We start from the raw sequence: 20,390 nt of genomic DNA, 5'->3' as shown, positions 1-20,390 counted from the left end.
GGCACTCAGTAAACGTTGAACAAATGAAGAAACACAGGTCTCCATCCTGTCTCGGGAGTTTTGGGACCAGCGAACCATCAGTAAGGAAATGTCCACAAAGAAAAAACGTGGAGGTTACTTGTTCCTGGTTAAGTATCCCATGATCAGAGTTCTCTGGGTAAGAGACCCACCACACAGGAGGAACTGCTGACCAGTGTCTAGGGCAAGACACTTGGGTGTTGGGAGAAGGGCTGATGGGCCCTGGAGGCAGTTGATGGAGGCAGAGACTTTGGGAACTGAAAGGTTAACAACAACCAGGATGGAATCTGCTCCACTTACTGGCCCTGGGGGGAGCCCCAATGTCACATTCTGTAGCTGCCTATGTTGATCTCCCAGGCCAGGCTCTATCTAGGCCTCCTGGAACCTCAGGCAGGCCCTCCCAGGATCATAATTTAAAGGGAAATGCAAATAACCTGGGGGCTGCTTCATGCTTGGAAGAAGGAACTAGATTCTGTTTTTGTTGAAAGTGATTTGGGGGCACTGTCAAACTCTCTCATCTCAGAGCATGAGGTGACACTTAGGCTGCTGGTCTCAACTCTGTCACTGAGCCAATGGGGCAGCAACCAGCACTGCTCTGTGACTTCCCCAAGCCCAGAGGATCAAGGGGCATCTGCACTGCAGCTGGCACTCCTTGGCCACGGGCTCCTAAGGCTTTCCTCACCCATGCTTCCCACACCCCCACCGGAGCTTCCTCCACAGACCAACTTATGCAGTCCAGGCCCACTGTGATGCCAAGGAAAACCACACAGGAAAATCTGCTTTGAGTCGTTTACATCATAGAATACATCCCCAAACCAGTTCCATTGGTGTTATTTAATACTGAAAGTTTCTGTGTTAGCCCTTCCCTCTGTTAACTGAGATAACTGCAAATTTATTTATTTACAGCATCAATAACAAGCACAGAAGTTAATCCTGAATGGTGCAGTTGGGAACACAATTGTTAACGGGGCACCCAGGGAAACCTGGGTGGGAATTACAGGGCCCACCAGTGTCGGAGAACATGCAGGAAAGCCATCATCCAGCCCTGACAGCGGTCGGGCTGCTATTGCTCTTTTGTGCTTAAGGTATTTTGAGATATTAAATAAACAGTAATAATTGGCTCTAGGAGATTCCTCGCTGGAGGATAACTGAGTAACTCATCAGCAAGGTGCCCGGAAAGCAGGAATGGCAACCAGAGCTGGGAAGAGCAAATGCCTTCGTGGGGCACATCGACTCTTGGCCTGCCAGCTGGTCTCACTCCACAATGAGCCAAGGACAACCTCTCTGTGCACTAGAAAGTGGAATTCAGGGAAAGAGCAGGGCAGGGAGGGTCTGCGAAGAGGAACAGGTGGGGGTCTGTGGGGAGCTGCTGGAGGCAGCTGGACCATGTCTCAAATGCCAATGTAACAGTACAAAAAAGAGAAGGGCTTTCTGCAATGGTAGAACAAGTCTCCAACCAGCCAGGGGAGAGGGAAAAGTTTGCAGGGTTAGGCCAGCAAGACCTCCAATAAAGGTAAGATTCCCAGAGTCCTGCAGGTTACACCTGGTGATGGATCAGACAGCAAGTAGAAGCCACTCGCTTCTCTCTGAGGGGCCTGGGCGAGGGCAGAACACAAGGGCCGAGGGGGCTGAGGGGGCCAAGGGGGCCGAGGGGGCCGAGGGGGCCGAGAGGGCTGAGGGGGCTGCAGGGGCTGCAGGTTCAAGTCCTGGATCCAGCCCCAAGAGAGGGCATGTCTAGGAATGAAAACAGCATCAGGCCGAGCAAATGGAGAAGGTGCCCCATTTACACTGACCCTTCCATTAAAAAGCATCTTGCCAAGCACCTGCTATGTATAGCCAAGCAACGAGTCTAGTAATGGTGCCGACTGCCAACTCAGGTCAGAGTCAAAGCAGCCTGATCCAGCGCGGAGCTGCCCCACTGGGGTGGAAGGGAAGAGAAAGGCTGCCTTCCTATTACTCCTCTGAGCTGAGGGAAGACACTGCTCAAGGGTTCCTTCTCGTCCATTTGGTGTTCCCAGAGGCCTTCTGATGTGCAGGGAAGAGGAAGCAAGCTCGTTTCTGGCCCAGTGTGGAGGGAGGGGCTCACAGCCTGGGGGAACACAGCCCTCCCCAGCACAGGAGCCTGCACTCCTTGCTGCCCTCAGCCTGTCCCCATCTCCAAGAAAGAAAGTTTGAGGTCAAGACCGACTGCCCCTTGGTGTCAGACTCGATTCCTGAGCGATGCCAAAGGAAGGCAGCAGCTTCGTCAATGGCAATAAAACATGGATTCTGGATATGAGCAACCACTCATTTCTAAGGCAGTATCTCCAAGCTGCCACAAGGGAGTGTTTTGTTCACAGCACTCCGTGTACCTAGCACAGCGCCCAGCAGGCTGTATTCACTGGCCTGATGCTGTATTGACTCGCAAAATGACCAGAACAGAACATCACACCCAGAGGCCATAATAAAAAAAGTCACAGCCCTGAAGGTCTGACTTCTGTCTAGGGAAAAATCGAATCACCAGGATGCCACCAACTGAATTGTCAAAGACCAAATAAAAAGCTTCGTGAATTCCCCATTAGCAATATAACGCTTCCTGGTCTAAGCAAACACAGGCCCAGTTCGTGAATTGTGGAGGGTGTCACTTCTGTCACAGTGGGGCGTAGTGGCGCCCAGCAGTGGAAGCAGCAACCCCGAGGAAATCTGTCTCCATAAAGCTGCTCTGATGGGCTCTGATCCTGTTAGGGTGAAGATTGTCATCTCCCCTCCTGAGACCCCTGCCTCACATGGGGGCTACGCATGCAGGTCTGGGACCTCTGCCGGAGAGGGGGCCTGGGAGCGAGGGACCTGGCCGAGTCCCCCGCCGCCCCTCTGAGCACCTGTCTCCCACTTGGATGCAGTTGCCGCTCCTGTGTCTGACCGCACTCAGACCTCACAGTCACCCAGGCCAGCCAAAGTCACTCAATCACCGACTCAGGCTGAGAGAGACAGCCTGCTCCTCCTGCAGTGAGGAAAAAACCAACAAGGCACCTTGCTCTGCAGAAAGTCCAGTTCCAGAGTCACTTAGAGAAACCCTGCTCAAAGCCACAGAACCCTGGAGCCTCTGCCAGCCAGGCAGAGGAGAAAAGTCAGGCCAAAGAGACAACAGCCTTCGGATGCACTACGGAGAAGAATTACGAAGAAGGCGCTGCCTGCCAGTGGAAACCTGCACACTCCTCACAGCACTCTCCTTTCTCCCCACAGCCCTCTTCCTCCCTGTGGCTACCAGGATACACACAGCTGCAGGTTCCAGTGCAGCCACCTGCCCTGGTACTTCACAGGCCCAGGCAGGGAGCAGCTGGAAGAAGGAGCAGTCACAGTTGTTCTACAAAACACAAGACCCTGTCCCAAAGAGAAACACTCTATTCAAAGCCACAGGCCACTGACCCATCACTCCTGGGCTTTCTCCTTTTGCAGCAACCTGCCTGGCACCCCCCACCCCCATCATCCAGGGCTCACCCGCAACCTCCCAGGTGCACCGCACAGGTGCTGACTTACCCCAGGGTGGTAATGGTGATGATGGTGTACCAAAAGGAGGCCAGGATGCCATGAACTTGATGGTGGAGGAGCCCTTCGTGGCGTAAAACATCACAGTGGCAAAGATGATGATGGCCATTGTGAGGGAGAAGAGGAGGAAACTGAGCTCCGAGGCGCAGCTCTCGAGCATGTAGCCCAGGATGCGCAGGCCCTGCGAGTGGCGGGAGAACTTGATACAGAAAACGCACAGCATGATGAACGCTCCGGACACGTCCTTGTTGTCGGTCATGACCAGTGGATGTAACAGGGCGTGCTGGCCACCACGTCTATGATGCCCACGATGCTGCAATGAAGCAGTAGCGGCTTGGCGTGGCGAAGAGCTGCAGCAGGTACTCCACAGTGAAGATCATGACACAGGCTGTGTCCAGGCAAAAGAAGGCCACCAAGGAACACTCACCACACAGCAGCTCCTTGCTCCTGGGCACTGTGTCACAGGGCACCGTCTCCACCATGTTGATGGTAACTGAGACAGCGATGAAGAAGCCCATGACGGAGAAGAAGGCCAGGGCCAGGGTGCTGGTATGGGGGTTCTCAAAGGCGCGCCACATGGTCTGGTGAAAGCTGAGTGAGGGCATGGGCTCCTGGTTGTTCTCCGAGTCACTGTCGTCCATGAGGCACTCGGCCTTCTCCCTCTTGTGGTCCTTGTACTCCTCGTAGTAGCAGTCACCAATGATCTCGGACAGGATGCTGTAGAAGGCCCGCTCGTCATTGTAGGCCAAGATACACCTATAGCAGGGGTAGTGCAGCTTGCTCGTGTGGTAGAAGTTGAGCACGCAGCAGAAGACCCTGGGGTCATGGTCGAAGCAGTACTCCTTGGCGTCCTCTTTGAAGAAGAACAACTTCTCTGTGCTGCCCAGCAGCATGTCCAGGTACTGCTCCAGTGTGGTCCTCCATGTCTGGAAGCGGCGCCCATTCACATTCAGCATGGTCAGCTCACCCTGCCACTTGCTCTTGTTGGCGGGACCAGTACATGGGGCAGTTGGCCACTGGCATCCACCCAATGGTTGCCACCCGGGTGAAGGGCAGCCATGCCAACTCCCACACTCTGGCAGCTGCACGGACACTCGGCACACCAGCTTAGAGTCAGTCCAGTGACCCCTGGGGGGCAGGAGGAGAGAGCAGAGAAAGGGGTCAGTTCTGCTGCTGTGCACCAGGACTTGCCCTGCAAAATGGGACAGCACAGGCCAGGCTCAAGTGCCACGTGCCCGAGGCCAGGGCAGCAGCAACACACGCAATCACCACCACTACCACCAACCACCACCGCGGGGAGGAGGCCTGGTTAATCTGAATCCTGACCTGCGTGGGGAGGGTACCCAGCACATGGCAAGGTGGCAGGGCTGCTAGATGTTGCCCACAGCCTGACAAATTGCCAAGTTCCGAGGGGGCTCAGGAGCGTGAACAGGGAAAGCCGCTTTCACAGAAAGACCTGGGAAGACGCGGGTAATCATCAGCTCTGAAAGGTTATGGCGTTATTACAGATTTAAATTGGGAGACACTCCCCTTCCTGCCTTCCCCAGGCAGCCAGGAGCAAGGGCTCAGGAGGCTTTGCATTCCAGTTCCCAATCAATCCTGACCTTGTGAAAACAAGTCACTGTCACCCTCTGGGCTTTGGGCCCTCATCTGTAAAACGAGGGAACTGGACAAGAAAGTGGCAAGGAACCCTCTGGTTCAAATAATCCCTGATTCTGCTGGATCCAAGACATCAAGGCTATATATAGCTCAAGTCTCACAGAGCCCTCGTCATGATAGTTGCCCATGCAAGGTGGGGAGTATCTGAGCTGGTTGCCGTGCTGATGGAGTTGGCCTGTGCCTCTTAGCAAAGGGAATTCTGGGCATTGTGGAATTGGGCATGTTACTGGCATCACTTGGAACCCAGGGTAATCCAAGGCCTTGTCCAAACCACAGAACCCTGCTCACCCCCCTGGGGAGTAGAGGGGTCCAGGCTCTCAGATGCTGGGCCCTGGACCCCTGCCCTTTACAACCCTGCAGTATCCCGGAATGGGGCTCAGAGTCACACACCTTGAAGGGGTCAGGTGGCAAAGACCAAGAGACTGCTGACTCAGCAGGCACCTTGTGCCCTGACTGGAGGATGCCCTTCCCAGGCCAATCTTGGGGGTTGCTCTACCCTGAGTCCCATCTCAACACCATGACCTACCCCTGCCAAGCTGAGCCCCAGCCCCTTCCCCGTGCCACCAATCTCCTCTGCTCCAAGGGCCCTGAGTGTTTAATACACCACTGTCAGAGGGATACTTGAGAGCATAAGAACACAAAAGGAATCTATTCCTTATCGTGAAGTTCTCTGGTCCCAAGGCCAAAGTTTTGCCTCACATTAATCCAGCACAATCTCTCTATAGAAGGACGGACAAGCACCAGGCTGTCTCCAGAGGCCCAGAACCTGTCTCCCTTATAAAAGTGCCCAAAACAGGGCAACTGCCCCATCAAGATTCTGTGTGTGTGGGGGGGTGTGTGTGAGAGAGCACCTGAAGTTTGAACAGGATACCATGCCAAGTCCACACTGGCCATGCATACCACACAACCATGCAGGCCTGATCCGGTTCAAGTAGGGCTTCTTCATGGCTCCTGTCACAGCACTCAGCCCTGACAGGCACTGACACCTCCTGGAGCCGGCCTGACGGAATTCCTGCAATACGCACAACAGTGCAGCCCCATTTCCAGCCAATGGCACTGCACATACCTCAGATGCCAAAGTTTTACTAGGACATGGATGCCTTACAAATGAAAAATCAGAAGCTATTTTTGTTTTTGGCAGAAGAGTTTGACAGCGGGAAAGAGGAGGGGGAAGGGAAGCTGAGGAAGAGACCTTCCAAATAGGTGAGCTCCGAAATGACAAAGGCAAACAGCACTGCAAATGGGAAGTACATCTTCCTCTGCTGCAGGGAGTCAACTATTAAAGAGCTTCTGTTTGGGGAGCAGAGGACCAAAAAATGACCAGACAGCCCGTCCTGGGGTCGGACACCTAATCTGAGCATTGATGCGAGCCAGGAAAAGTGTCACATGCAGCAAAAGTGCCACACGTCACCAAGATCTGCCCTTCAATGACCTCAGGGGAGAGCATCTGGAAACTGACTTTCCACAATCTCACATTGCATGGCATCCCTTATCCCAGAAAGGGGCTGGTCTGGGGGTAGTGCAGGGTTCCCATGGCCCTGGGGGTTTCTTTTGTGTCTACACGATTTGGGTAGGCAGGCATAAAACTGGCATCATGAAGCAAGCTGTGGATCATTGGGCCACAGGCCCAGGACACACACACACACACACACACATGCACACACACTTTCCCAAACTCCTTTCCTACAGCCTCCTTAACAGGAAATGGGTACACGCTGCTAACCTTCTTCTGAGGGTTCCTTGTGAATTTGTATCCTGTTGCGTTCAAACAATGACAAGGAAAAAAGAGAGACATCGACTCCCCTCCAAACACTGGGATGCCCACATGGGGAGATGTACACACGCTTCGTATGGAATTCACACGCCCAGCAGCCTTTCTGTAGACATCAAACATCCAGGCTCCCTTGAAGTAAAGGTCAAGAAGGCATAAATCAAACCATCACGTATGTTCATGCAAAACATGGCCATGCAAGCTTGGGCTTAGCACCATCACATTGTGCCTAAGACCCTGAGAAAGTTCATGTTGTGCTCTCTTAGGAAAGGCGCAGCACCATCCCTCTGCTCCACGATCCTGGGGGCTGCAACCTCAGCCTGCTGCAGCCTTATCATCAGGGGCTGCCGGGAAGAAAGACAGAGCACCGTGGACTTGCCTCCAACGTCCACACTAAGCACAGGAATTTAGCTGATTCCAGGTAACTTTTCTGTCCAAACCTTTCTGCCCACCACCCCAAGTGTAAGCACCTTGCAAAGCTGTCTTTGAACCCCCTCCCTGAGGGCTGCCTTTCCCCAGGCCACTCTCCTGAGGAGGTGGGGGGGCGTGGCACCAGCAAGGCAGAGAGCTGAGTCCAGCAGAGGCAGTGGGGCTGCGCCCTCTGCTCCCTGCTGCCCAGTGGCTCCAGGCCCCACCAGAGAGCACTGAGCTGCCAGGCAGTGGAGGAAGCCAGGAGGAGCACCGGGAGCCTGGGCACTGGAGGGTGCCCAGGATGAGGGCCTGCAAGGGGGAGTGACTGGGCACAGGTGTGTGTGCATGTGTGTGTGTGCACACATGCAAAGGTGTGAGGGTATGAGGGCGTGTGTGTGTGTGTGTGTTTGTGTAGAGGGGTACACATGTGAGCAGGGGCCAGGGAGATGAGGCCGAGCCCAGAGCATCTCCCCAGTGAGTGGAGAAATCCTATGGTGTGCCTGGAGGTGGCAGAGTGTGCCTATCGGGTGTGAGCACCTGTGTGGGTGAGGGTGGGCACAGAGGTGAGCATGGCAAGGTGAGCTTGGCTGGGGGCAGGGCGAGCAGCAGGGAGTGTGGTGTGCCCTTGAGTTCAGAGACATGTGTGGCTAGGGACCCTGGGAGAGGTGACAGGGAGCATTGGCAAGTGTGCTGGTAGGCTGTGTGTGCACCTAGCTGGGTGTCTTTCTCATCCTCTGTCCACGAGGCAGCAACACCTGCTGGAGGCCAAGACAGGCCACCTAGCTTGGTGGATCCTGCCACCGTGCAAGGTTCCTGGCTCATCCGGGGCTCTCAGCTGCCAGTGCCGAGGCTATGGAGGAACCAGGAGGGAACACACCACCTTTTACCTCACGTAAGAGCTGTGATCCCCTCCCAGGGCACCACTGGGATGTCAGGACTAGCCCTCCTATCCTGTCACATGTACCCAGGGCCCGGAACCAAGAGTCTGGACCTGGGAGTATAAACCATCACACCCGAGCCAACCCCTTTCTCCCTGGAGCAGGTCCTGCCCCTCGGACCCTCCCTGATGCCCAGAAATCCCTAGTGCCTGGTGCCTCAACCTGGGATAGGGAGACGGAGGTGACATGTGCCCACAGGCACAGGTGCAGCTGTCGGGCCAAGACTCCCACCATCAGCTCCACGGTGCATGGAGGGTGCAGTCCCAGTCAGACTCCTAGCTCTGGCTTTTCCAGTGTCTAGGCCCAGCACTCTGGAGGCTAGGCAGCCACATGCCTCAGCAGGGACCGGACCTTGGCTTGAGCGATCCCAGTTCTGGTTGTAGAGAGGTGTGTGCTGAGGACGCAGACAGCAGGGCAAACCCAAGAGTGTGGTGCTGACTGGGATGAATGGGCAAGGGTGCTTCTAGTTTCTAGGGATCAGGGCTGGTGAGGGGTCTCCCTGAGTCCAGAGGTGCTTCTGGCTTGTGAGAACCCTTAGCCCCATTTCCTGCACAAGCCTGGTGATCTGAGCCCTTAAGGACCCCTGGCAGTTGGAGCCCCTCATCCATCTGCTCTCTTGTTCTCCCCAGAGTCCCATTGAGTCCATGGATAATAAAATAAATAATAATAATAATAATAATAATAATAAACAATAAAATTTATCAAGTGCATCAAAATGGATGCAACTGGAGGACATCATGTTCCAGAAATCAGCCAGAGAAATACAAATATCACATGTATTACCTTATATATGGAAGTTTACTTTTTTAAAAAAATCAAAACACCAAAACAAGAAAATAAATGCCAGTGCGTGTCCCTATTGGGGCATATATACTCCTATAAAACTTTGATGACCTTGACAGACTAATGGTTAAGAACATAACACTGGGCCTGGAATTGTGGCACAGTAGATTAAGCATCCACCTGTGGTGCTGGCTTCCCATTTAGGCACCAGTGCAAGTCCAGCTGCCCCACTTCAGATCCAGATCCCTGCTGATGGTCTGCGAAAACAGTGGACGATTAAGAAAATATATATATATTTTTAAAAAAAGAACATTATATTGCTCATGTGGAACTGTGGCCTTCTCACCTTTTACCTGATAAATACTAAGGTTAGTGGTGAAGTAAGCCCGTGAATATAACGTGGACTAAAATTATGTCTTGCACAAGTTGATGAAAGGAAAAGAAACCAAGGAGAGAGGTGAATGGGGAGGGAGAGATGGATGGAGAGATCTTCAGTCTGCTGCTTCACTCCCCAAATGAGCACAACAACCTGGGCTGGGACAGGGAGGAGCCAGGAGCTTCTTCTGGGTCTCTCACATGGGTGCAGAGAACCAAACATTTGGGCCATTCTCTGCTGCTTTCCCAAGCACATTAGCAGGGAGCTGGATCAAAAGTGGAGTAGATGAAACTTGAACCGGCTCCCCCATGGGATGCCACAGCTTGGGGCCACCTGTTCTTAAACTTCATATTAGTCCTATTACTGTAATATAAATTTAAAATATATTATCTAAAAATTGAAGGAAGGAACACAGGAAGGAAGCAAACAAGGAAAGAAAGAAGGGAAGGAAGGAAGGGAAACACTGGGAGAGACAGTGTTGGAATGAGAGCAGATAAAAGGGAATATGGCTTTATTCTTAGAATCAAGCTATAAACTATATTGAAGAATTTGTTTAACCCTAAAAATATATACACATCCACCGGAGACAATGTCAGTGGTTAATGGAATCTTACAGAAAAAATAAGCAAGCACATTACAGAGAAAATGAAAGATACAACATACACATTAGTAAAATTGTGTATTTGGAAAATTCTGACTTTTATAAAAATCTAAGTATGAAAATGTTTCTGTAGAAATTATATAAAAAGTAAGATATACAAGTGTGAATATGTTACTGAAAAATACCCTAAATAACACATCATTTAATGTAACACTTAAGGAAGAATGCACCTTCCTAATACATTTTTTAAAATTTTTGTCTATTTTATTATATTTAGATGCTGTGCTAGGTTTTTTTTTAATTTATTTGACAGATAGAGTCAGACAGTGAGAGAGAGACAGAGAGAAGTCTTCCTTCCGCTGGTTCACCCCCCAAATGGCTGGCACTGCGCCGATCCAAAGCCAGGAGCCAGGTGCTTCTTCCTGGTCTCCCATGTGGGTGAAGGGGCCCAAGCACCTGGGCCATCCTCCACTGCCCTCCCAGGCCACAGCAGAGAGCTGGACTGGAAGAGGAGCAGCCGGGACTAGAACCTGGCGCCCATATGGGATGCCGGCGCCACAGGCAGAGGATTAACTAAGTGAGCCACGGTGCCGGCCCCCCAATACATTTATTATCATAGTGTGACACAGAAAGACACAGTTTAGTGACTCTCAGATGTAACTGGAAATATCTGAGTTGGCAACCAATCGTGGAACAGGAAGTATCACAAAGTATGCATTCCAACAAATTGGGAAGCTATTCCAAGAGCTCATAACCGTATTCTTTCTGTTTAAGTGCTGCAGGACTCAAGTATTTAAGATTTATTTGAGGGGCAGAGTTATGGGGTGGGAACAGAATGTGAGAAGGGGTCTTCCATCCACTGATTCACTCTCCAAACAGCCACAACAGCCAGAGTTGGGCTAGGTCGAAGCCAGGAGGTTGCAGCGACCCAACACTTGAGCTATCTTCTGCTGCTTTCCCAGAAGCATCATCAGGGAGTTGTATCAGAAGTGGAGCAGCGAGGGCTCAAACCAGCGCCCATATGGGATGCCTGTGCTCCAGGCTGTGCCTTAACCCATTACAACACAATGCAAGCCCCCAAACTTGTCTTTTTTGCATTTTTCCATGAAACTTTTTAGTTACTCTTATATGTTAAAATGTCTGTTGGCGCAGGAACCTGGAGAGAAGTGTGTAGCTTCTGAGTCTGACACATACCTGCCACACGTCCAGGCGCTACCCCAGGAAAGACCTTGTGCTCCCAGGAAGACCCGCACACGAATGTCCACACAGGCCCAGAGTGGACACAGCTCACATTCTCCACAGTCTGAGAACAGCCGCCATCACCGCTGAGAGCAGTGGCAGCCACCGTGTGCTGAGGACAAGGCACCCGGCCACCGACCTCCCAGAGGCGGCAAGACCATGGCCGCGGGAAGCCGACAGCCAGCCTATGGGGTGCTGGGGCCTGGTATCCTGGCCGTGGTCATGGTTCCAGGCTGTTTCCATTTGCCTGCATCTACAGACACCCACATCTCACGTCCAAGTGCCTGGATGCCTGTCCTGGCTCCACTGCTTCTGATCCAGGTGCTAATGGTCCCCCTGGGAGTCGGTGGTGATGGCTCAAGTACTCGGGTCCCTGCCACCCTCATGGGAGACCCAGACAGAGGTCCTGGCTTCAGCCCTGCTCAGCCTGGGCTCTTGTGCTCACCATCCATCTGCCACCCATCCATCAATCAATCCATCCATCATCCATCCTTCCATCCATTAGTCCGTCAATCCATCATCCATCATCAATCATCCATCCATCTCACTCGCCCAGATGCCCACCTGTGCGGGAGACAAATGTCTTCTCGCTCATCTCGTGCTGGGAGCTGCTCCAAGCGTCCCGCAGGTGCCCAGCAGCTCACTGCAGAGCTGGCTCAGACACGGAGCAGGTAGCTGCAGGTGGAGGCAGAGCTGCTGAAAACAGAAACCCCACCCCCCTCACAGCAACCACAAAGGCGGCCAGCAGGGATTTCCCGAGTTTTGGAGAAGGAAAATCCCCGGTAGGAAACAGCCATGGGAGAGGTGCTGCCTGGCTTCTGGGAGCTCCATGGGGGTCTCCCACGTGGGTGCGTCCCAGGCACAGCAGCAGGGAGCCAGGTGGGAAGTGGAGCACCCAGAGTGATCCAGGCACAGCTAACCCACCACACTGGCGCCTACTTCAGCCTTTTTTTTTTTAACCCCGAAACCCCGGTGCCTTGGTGGCTGGGGGTCCTGTCAGGACCCGCGGACCCGGGGAGCTGCTGAACTGAGCGGGAGGCCAGGGGCGCCTGTGCTACCAGCTGAGACCGCAAGGGGGCAGAAGAATGCGCTCACCAGCTAGGACTGCGAGAGGATCCTCCCCTGGGGCGGGTCTCTCCTGGTTGCAGTTGGTCATGCCTGCGGGACTCAGTCCTTGTCCGCGTGTCCTGCGTTTCCGCATCACTCCCCGCTGGGCAGTAATGCGATGTCGAAGCCAGGGGTGCTCTGACGTGGTGGCCCTGAGAGGCTGGAGACAGCGGGGCCGAGAGACCACCCTACGTGTGCCCCCGAAGTCATAGCCTCCTACGTCACAGCGTGGCCCCCAAGCCCTGCCCCCCAGGGCCTCTGCTTCCGCCTTAGGTGGAGATTTGAGATTCCTGGAGGAAAGGGAAGCTCCATCCAGAAGGGCACTGAGGTGTCCCTGGGCGTAGGCCCAAAGTTCAGGACCCAGGGAGAGGAGGCCACGGGGGCGGGGTTTGGATGCACCTGCTGGTTTTCTGCAGGAACCTTACAAAGCTGAGATTTCCGCGGGAGCTGCCGTTCCAGTCTCACCCAACTCCCATCACCATCCCTTCCCTCGGCCCCCCTCTGTGGTCAGCGCCTGCCCACCCCATCCCTGCCCCGCCCCCATGGCTTGTTCCCCCCTTCTGTGCAGATTCCTGTAGCGTGTGCGGGCCTGGCCCTGGCAGGGGCCGAGCTGAGCAGCCAGACTTGGGTCATCACTCGGGCATGACAGCTGCCCGTCTGAACCAGGGGGTCTGGGTTTCCCGCCCAGCCGGCAGTGGCCTCTGCCTCCAGGGTCAGGGCAGGGGGCGTCCCTCCCTCCCCCAGCAACCACACCGGGTGCTGGTTCCTGGCAGCGGTCACTCTCCTTCCCCATCTCTGTACCTGCGGGGGGCCGCTGTCTGTGTCTTCCACATGTTGCTGGGGCTCTGTGTGGGCTCCGTGTCCCAGCCCAGGGCAGGAGGCTGTGGCCCCTCCCTGTTCTGGGTCAGCAGCAGGACCCCGGGCACTCTCTTTTCTGACATCCTCCACCCACCCAGCCACGCCGGCTGGTGTCCACCAAGGAAGGCCTGCAGTCCTGCCCTCACCCCAGGACTCTGGACTGGGTCCCAGGCCCCTCCTGGGCTCTGCCTGAGTTACGCGGCAGAGGAGGCAGTGGAGCAACCCCTGCCCCAGCCCCTGGTCTCTCTGGCCACCAAGTCTGCCTCCATCACAGCCAAGGCTGCTGCAGGGACCCTGTCCTGCACCTATAGGGAGGGTGTCGCTGCTCTGCTGGGAAGATGCTCCTCCGGCTTTCATTTGTGGAGGAAGCGACCTTCTACGTTTCTGATCACAGGAAGTTAATTTGCTCCAGAAATGTGATTTCCTATCATCTGAACAACACAGCAGTGATGAGCAGCAGGGACTAGAGGGACGCTGGCTCCAGGATCCCTGACCCAATGCCTCCTGGGATGCGACACTCACCAGCCACAGGAGCAGCCATGACTCAGGGTGAGAATTTCCAGGGTTGGGTCGATTTTTGCCTGAGGATACACAGAGCAGCAGCCATCCTTGCCCCTGCCCCTGCCCCGTCCCCATCCACCTCTCTGTGGACCACTTGTGAGCCCTTGTGCCTCAGCAGCTGCCCAGGAAGCTGTGCTGTTCCCCAGTGAGGCGCCAGGAAGTAGGGCACTGGGACCTCCTATCTCTGACCACAGCCTCCTGACGCTGCACCCCCACACGCTGGCCATGGTCACGTCTCTGCGGGCTCCCAGGGAACCCTGCCAGCTGCCTCATGCTGGCCACAGAGCCGCCACGACCTCTCCGTGGGGAGGACAAACCCAGCCAAGCCTGCATGGAGCTGACACTGGCGGGATGAAGCCCCAGCCTGTGGTGGACCCCGCATGGGTGGACCAAGGCCAGCCACGTGGCTGCAACTGGAGGAGGCAGGCCCTCCTCCTCAGCTGTGGGGAGTGGGCGCAGAGGGCTGGCATCTCTGAGTGACCCCGGAAAGTTTCAGGTGGCACTGCTTTGACTGATAAAGAGGATGGGGCAGGGCCAGGGAGGCCCAAATGTGGACCAGACTCAGTGAGCAGTGGGCAGGGCACAGAGACAGGGAGACCCTTCCGTGGACTCCAGCCCTCCTGGCACCCGCACTCCCCAATGTTCTCAGGATCTGCCCCCTCCTGCGATGGAAGTCCCCAGGTGCCACGAAATGCTGCTACAGGGATATACTTGGCTCCCCATCCTGGAGACAGAGGCTTGAGACATTGCCCCATGCCAGAGAAGAGTACCTCATCGCCCCATGTCAGCAGGAAGTAGCTTAAGACAGATCATCATCCCCTCTACCCCTGCTGGATTTTTGGAGCTAATGTAATCCCATAAAACTCCTGCTTCATAAAAAACAAATGGGTGGATGTTAGTAAAATGATGCAGTCTTATCTACTGTGTGATCTACACCCTGACACCATCCTATGCCCCAGCCCCCACTGCCATGGCAGGAAGCCAGGTGGCCACATGGTCCAAACATCAATGTCAGCCCCACCCACATCCTAATGGGATTCGAGGCTTCTACTTCCCTGCCCACCCCCTGGCAACGTTTTAAAGGGAGCTGTTCCTGAGCACACAGCTCTCTCTTCCTCTCCATCTCCTGATCTCTGTCTCTCTCTTACACTTTCTTTCTGCCTTTTTCCTTCTCCGTCCCTTCTCTCCAGTTTGTCAGGTTTCCCCCCATAAACTCTTTCCCTTAAAAAAAAGAAAACAGGTGGAAGCAGAGAAAGGATTTTGCTAGTTTTACAGTATCAGAGAACAATACCATATTAACCTTTCAATGTGCTGTCTTGCTAATGGTATTTCATACGGTGAAGCAACAAATCTGCAGCAAAATAAAATTTTCAACTTCTTAAAAAATAAATAAATGGGGGCCGGCATTGTGGCCTAACGAGCTGAGCTGCTGCCTAGAATGATGGCATCCCATATGGTCACTGGTTAGACTCCAAGCTGCTCCATTTCCAGAAATCAGTTGAAGATGGAACAAGTACTTGTGCCCCAGCACTCTCATGGGAGACCTGGTAGTAGCTCCTGGCTCCTGGCTCCGGTCTGGCCCAGCTCTGGCCATTGCATCCATTTGGGGAGTGAACCAGCAGATGGAAGGTCTCTGTCTCTTCCTCTCTCTAACTCTGCCTTTCAAAAGGATAAAATAAATCTTTTAAAATAATAGTTATGGATAAACTGGATTTCTATAAGCAAAAGAATGGAATTGGATCATTCTACCATACACAACAACAACTCAAAATGAATAACTCTAGGAATAGAAATTGTAAAACTCCTAGGAGACAATGTAGGAGGAAAACTCCAAAATCCCAGGCCACAAAAGCAAAACTTTTTAAGTGGGACTAAATAGAACTACAAATCTTAATAATGTTTTGTTTATCCTGCAGTTTTTATAAAGCGCACAACTTCTGAGAATTAATCTGTGTAACTAGATCATCACTGGTGCTTATCTACTCCTTCCAAAATTCTCTTCCAAAATCATCAGTACCTTTTAAGAGTCAACGATTATCATAATTTATGTTTATAAGTCGCAACCTTGTTTCTCCTACAAATATCACTTCCAACACATCTGGTGTTAGTAAAATGTATGTAATACTATGAAACAGACCATCTATTTGTTATCAATTTCATTCCTTATTAGACTAAGCAAGAAAAGAATAAGAAAGCTTTGACCAAAATTGCAGAAGATGGTTTTATTCTGATGGCTCTCATTCATGCAGATCACCTTCTCCATAAAGTCATCCTAATAAATGTCTCATTATTGTGTACCCTTGACCTGCTTAAGTGTCTTTGCAGATCGACTTGCTGTATTTTCCAAACATAAAATACAAATAAGATTTTTTGGTTACAAATTTTTGAGTGTGTGTGTGTGTGTGTGTAAAGAGCATCTAACAAATATGATACATTTAACTTACAAAAGGAATTACTGGGGCCAGTGCAGTAGTGTAATGGGCTAAGCCAGCACCTGCAGCACCCACGTCCCATATGGGCAGCAGTTCGACCTGGCTGCATCTCTTCCAATCCAGCTCTCTGCTATGCCCAGGAAAACCCATGAAAGTTGGCTCAAGTGCTTAGGCCCCTGCACCCATGTGGGAGACCCCAAGGAGGCTCTTGGCTCCTGGTTTCCAATCAGCTCAGCTCTGGCTGTAGCAGCCATTTGTGGAGTGACCCAGAAGATGGAAGACTTTTCTCTCTGTCTCTTCTTCTCTCTGTCTCTTACTCTACCACTCAAATAAAACCAGTCTTGAAAAAGAAATTACATATTTGAAGTTGAAAATTTGCACGTTTGCATTTTTATCTATACACTTTTTCTCCATTCTACTATAGGATAAATACCATCTGCATGAATTAAATTGAAATAACTAAACTTGTAGGAAAGAAAAATATGCAAAATCCTAATGCATGTTTTACTATTAAAACATTAAAATCATAGCTACATAATACAGTAAAAATAGCTGTAATATAGTAAGGATAAGTAAGTTTTTCATGGATAGTTTTATTTTTGATTTCTCAAAATACTTTTTTTTCCAAAGCACTTTTCAATAAAATTATTGGGCAAAAGTAAAACATAGCTCAAAATGTTAATTTTTTAATCTTTATTTAAAGTCAAGAGTTACACAAAGAGAGAAGCAGAGGCAGAGAGAGAGAGAGAGAGGGTATTCCATCTGCTGGATCACTTCCCAGTTAGCCACAACAGCTGGAGCTGCGCCGATTCAAAGCCAGGAGCCAGGAGACTCCTCCAGGTCTTCCACGTGGGTACATGGGCCCAAGGACTTGGGCCATCTTCTACTGCTTTCACAGGCCATAGCAGGGAGCTGGATCGAAGTGGAGCAGCCAGGACTTGAACCAGCACTCACATGAGATGCTAGCATTCCACGAAACAGCTTTACCCATTACACCACAGCGCTGGAACCCCTCAAATTTTAGTTATCTAAACACAAAAGCTCTCACCATAAAGAACAAAGAACTGCTGGGGTGGATTTTTAGGTGAATGTCTGGGATTGTACTGATGAGAAAAATCAATGAAGACTTCCTCCAATGATAAGAAACCATTAACACATAAAGAAATAGAATGTTCATCTCAGTAACTCCTCAGATGTTTGTTTCTGAGAAAGAAAAGGAGTTCTTGCAAAGATAACCAAACACTCTGGAAAAGAAGACAACAGATACACCTGTCAACTTTTTATGCAATCGTCCTTGTGAAAAGAGGGATTTCCCTTACCTGAAGAAAGACATGATGTTACCAGCTAAGCATAACATTAAAAATTCAACTGTGTGGCGCTGGTGCTGTGATGCAGTGAGTTAAGTCACCATCTGGAATGCCAGCATCCCAACTGGGTGGCAGTTCAAGTCCTGGCTGCTCCATTTCTGATCTGGCTCACTGCTAATGCATCTAGGAGGGCGATGGAAGATGGCCACAAGTTCTTGGGCCCCTGCACCCATGTGGGACACCCACATGAAGCTCCTGGCTTCTGGCTTCAGCCTGGCCCATCCCTGGCCATTGCAGCCATTTGGGGAGTGAACCAGCTGATAGAAAGCTTCTCTTTCTGCTTCTCCCTCTCTGTAACTCCACCTTTCAGATAAGTAGATAAATCTTCTGAAGCATTCAACTGTGTGCCGTTCACTATAAATACACTACTAATCAGGAAATTGAAGGAGCTCTGAATTTATCAAGAAATATAATGCCAACTTGGTGTCACCTGAGATTAGCTACAAAGTTTATTTCCCTCGTTTGAACAAACAAAAGTCATGACTTTTATGATAAACAGACTCTAAACTTAGAACATTCTACCCTTTAAATAGCACAAAGTTGAAAATAGGTATTTTTTTTATTGAGCACACAAAACAATCTGATGATGTGAGGGTTCATTCACGTGTATATTGACTCATAAAAAAATCTCTGCTTCTAAACTTTTTAGAAGAAATCATTAGGCTTGAAGAATTGCACAAACAGTACAACCAAACTAAGACTTAGTAACATTTCCAGAGCCTCTCAGCCTAGACAGTGGTTGAAATAAGAATGCTTGAACTCACTACCTATGCTTTTTCAATCCCAGAAACTTGAAGCCATTTCCCAAGGTCACAGAAAGACAGCATGTAATAAACCAAATACGCAAACCTGATGACACTTTACTGATTCTGGCCAGCAGTCCTATCAGAGAGGATTCGAATATATAAGAACATGCAGAAAGCTACTGCTTATTGTGTAGAAACAACCAAGGAAAGCATGATTCCTTTCCAGCAAAATTTTGGAATACATTTTTAGTTACTTTTGTCAGGATGCTTGTTCTCATGGCTTTAGAAAAATCTTGATGAAATTTATAGGAGACCCTATTCATTTGATTTAAATTTCCAATTATTGATGAAGTTTCAATGGTTCAGTATGCAATGTATGGAAAAAATTATTGAATGAATACAAAACTAGACCATGCAACTTATTCTTATCCATATAGAAGGAATTTAACATTGTTATATCTGTGCAGAAAGATTTACTGTCATTGGAAATAGGTTTTTTTGAAGATTTATTTAATTGAGAGACAGAGTTAAAGAGTGGGAATGACAGAGAAAAAGCTTTTCTATCCACTGCTTCACTCCCCAAATGGCCACATGAGTGCAGGGGCTCAAGCACTTGGGCCACCTTCTACTGCTTTTCCAGGTGATAGCAGGGAGCTGGATCAGAAAAGGAGCAGCTGGGACATGAACTGCTGACCATATGGGATGCCAGTGCTGCAGGTGGAGGCCTACCCTACCACACCACAGTGCCAGACCTGCAATTAGGTTTTGAAGATTTTCCTTAGTACAGTCTGTCATTCTGTGACCTTGGGAAAATGTTTGGGACTTTTTGGGATTGAAAAGGCATGGGTAGTGAGTTCGAGTTTTCTTATTTCAAACACTTTCTAGGCTGTGAAGGCTCTGGAAACATGATGAATGCAACAAAACATCCAAAAGGTATCACAGATATACATATGTAGGTTATATATACATACATACATATATATATATCTACAACATGTAATATGATGAAGTGGGTTTTATCACAGGCATGCAAGTGTGGTTCAACATCTATAAAAATCAATGAAATCACATCAGCAGAATGAACAACACAAAACAAATGCACATCTCAATAGATGCAGTGGATGCTTCCATCAGAAGATTCAACATCCCTTCATGATAAAAAAAATTGGAACTAACAAGGTACAGAGGAAACATAGCTTAAAATTATCAAAGCTATATGATAAAACAATAGCCAATACCATACTGAATGGGAAAAACCTGAAAACATTTCTCCTGAGTGTCGAACAAGAAAAGAACTCCACATAAACCATTCTTAGTCAATATAGTATCTCAAGTACTCACAAGAGTACTCAGGCAAAGCAAAGAAGTAAAGGATGAAAATTGGGAAGGAAGAAGTCAAAATATGTTTTTTCAGAAAACATGATTTTAGACAGAAAAAACTTAAAACACTGCATTAAAATATGTTGGGAGTGATAAACCAATAAGTCTCAGGATACAAAATCAATGTACAAAACAATTACACACTAATAATGATCCTCTGTAAAGTTAAGTCTACGATCTTTGTAAAAAGTAAGAATGGGGATAGTAGAGGGAAGAGGAAGAGGGTGGGAATACAAGGAGGATGGAGAGGAGAGTGGAAAGTTTCATCACCTTCCTGAATCTGTATATATGAAATACATGAAGTTTGTATATCTTAAATAAAATTAAAAAGTGGCCAGCGCTGCGGCTCAATAGGCTAATCCTCTGCCTACGGCGCTGGCACACGGGGTTCTAGTTCTGGTCAGGGCACTGGATTCTGTCCTGATTGCTCCTTTTCCTGTCCAGCTCTCTGCTATGGCCCAGGAATGCAGTGGAGGATGGCCCAAGTCCTTGGGCCCTGCACCCTCAGGGGAGACTAGGAGAAAAGCAGGCTCCTGGCTTCGGATCAGCACAGTAAGCCGGCTGCGGTGCGCTGGCCGCAACGGCCACTGGGAGGTGAACCACCGGAAAAAGGATGAC

The 20,390-nt window shown here is 50.5% G+C and overlaps 1 pseudogene across 1 annotated transcript in view; it reads right to left on the bottom strand.

The window, feature by feature from the left end:
• Positions 1-1,505: 1,505 nt before the first annotated feature.
• LOC149120570 (A-type voltage-gated potassium channel KCND3-like) overlaps positions 1,506-20,390 on the bottom strand; it is a 129,806-nt pseudogene continuing 110,921 nt past the window's right edge. The window contains exons 5-7 of the transcript XR_016225735.1: positions 6,926-7,105; positions 3,535-4,671; positions 1,506-1,752 (exon numbers count right to left, since the gene is read on the bottom strand). The product of XR_016225735.1 is annotated as an A-type voltage-gated potassium channel KCND3-like (transcript). The remainder of the gene's footprint in view (positions 1,753-3,534; positions 4,672-6,925; positions 7,106-20,390) is intronic.

Source organism: Oryctolagus cuniculus, chromosome 19, assembly GCF_051225735.1.
Source record: "Oryctolagus cuniculus isolate XC-2025 breed Fujian yellow rabbit chromosome 19, ASM5122573v1, whole genome shotgun sequence".
Lineage (NCBI taxonomy): Eukaryota > Metazoa > Chordata > Mammalia > Lagomorpha > Leporidae > Oryctolagus > Oryctolagus cuniculus.
Note: the sequence above shows the minus strand (reverse complement) of the source record. Positions and strands in the feature narration are given on the sequence as shown.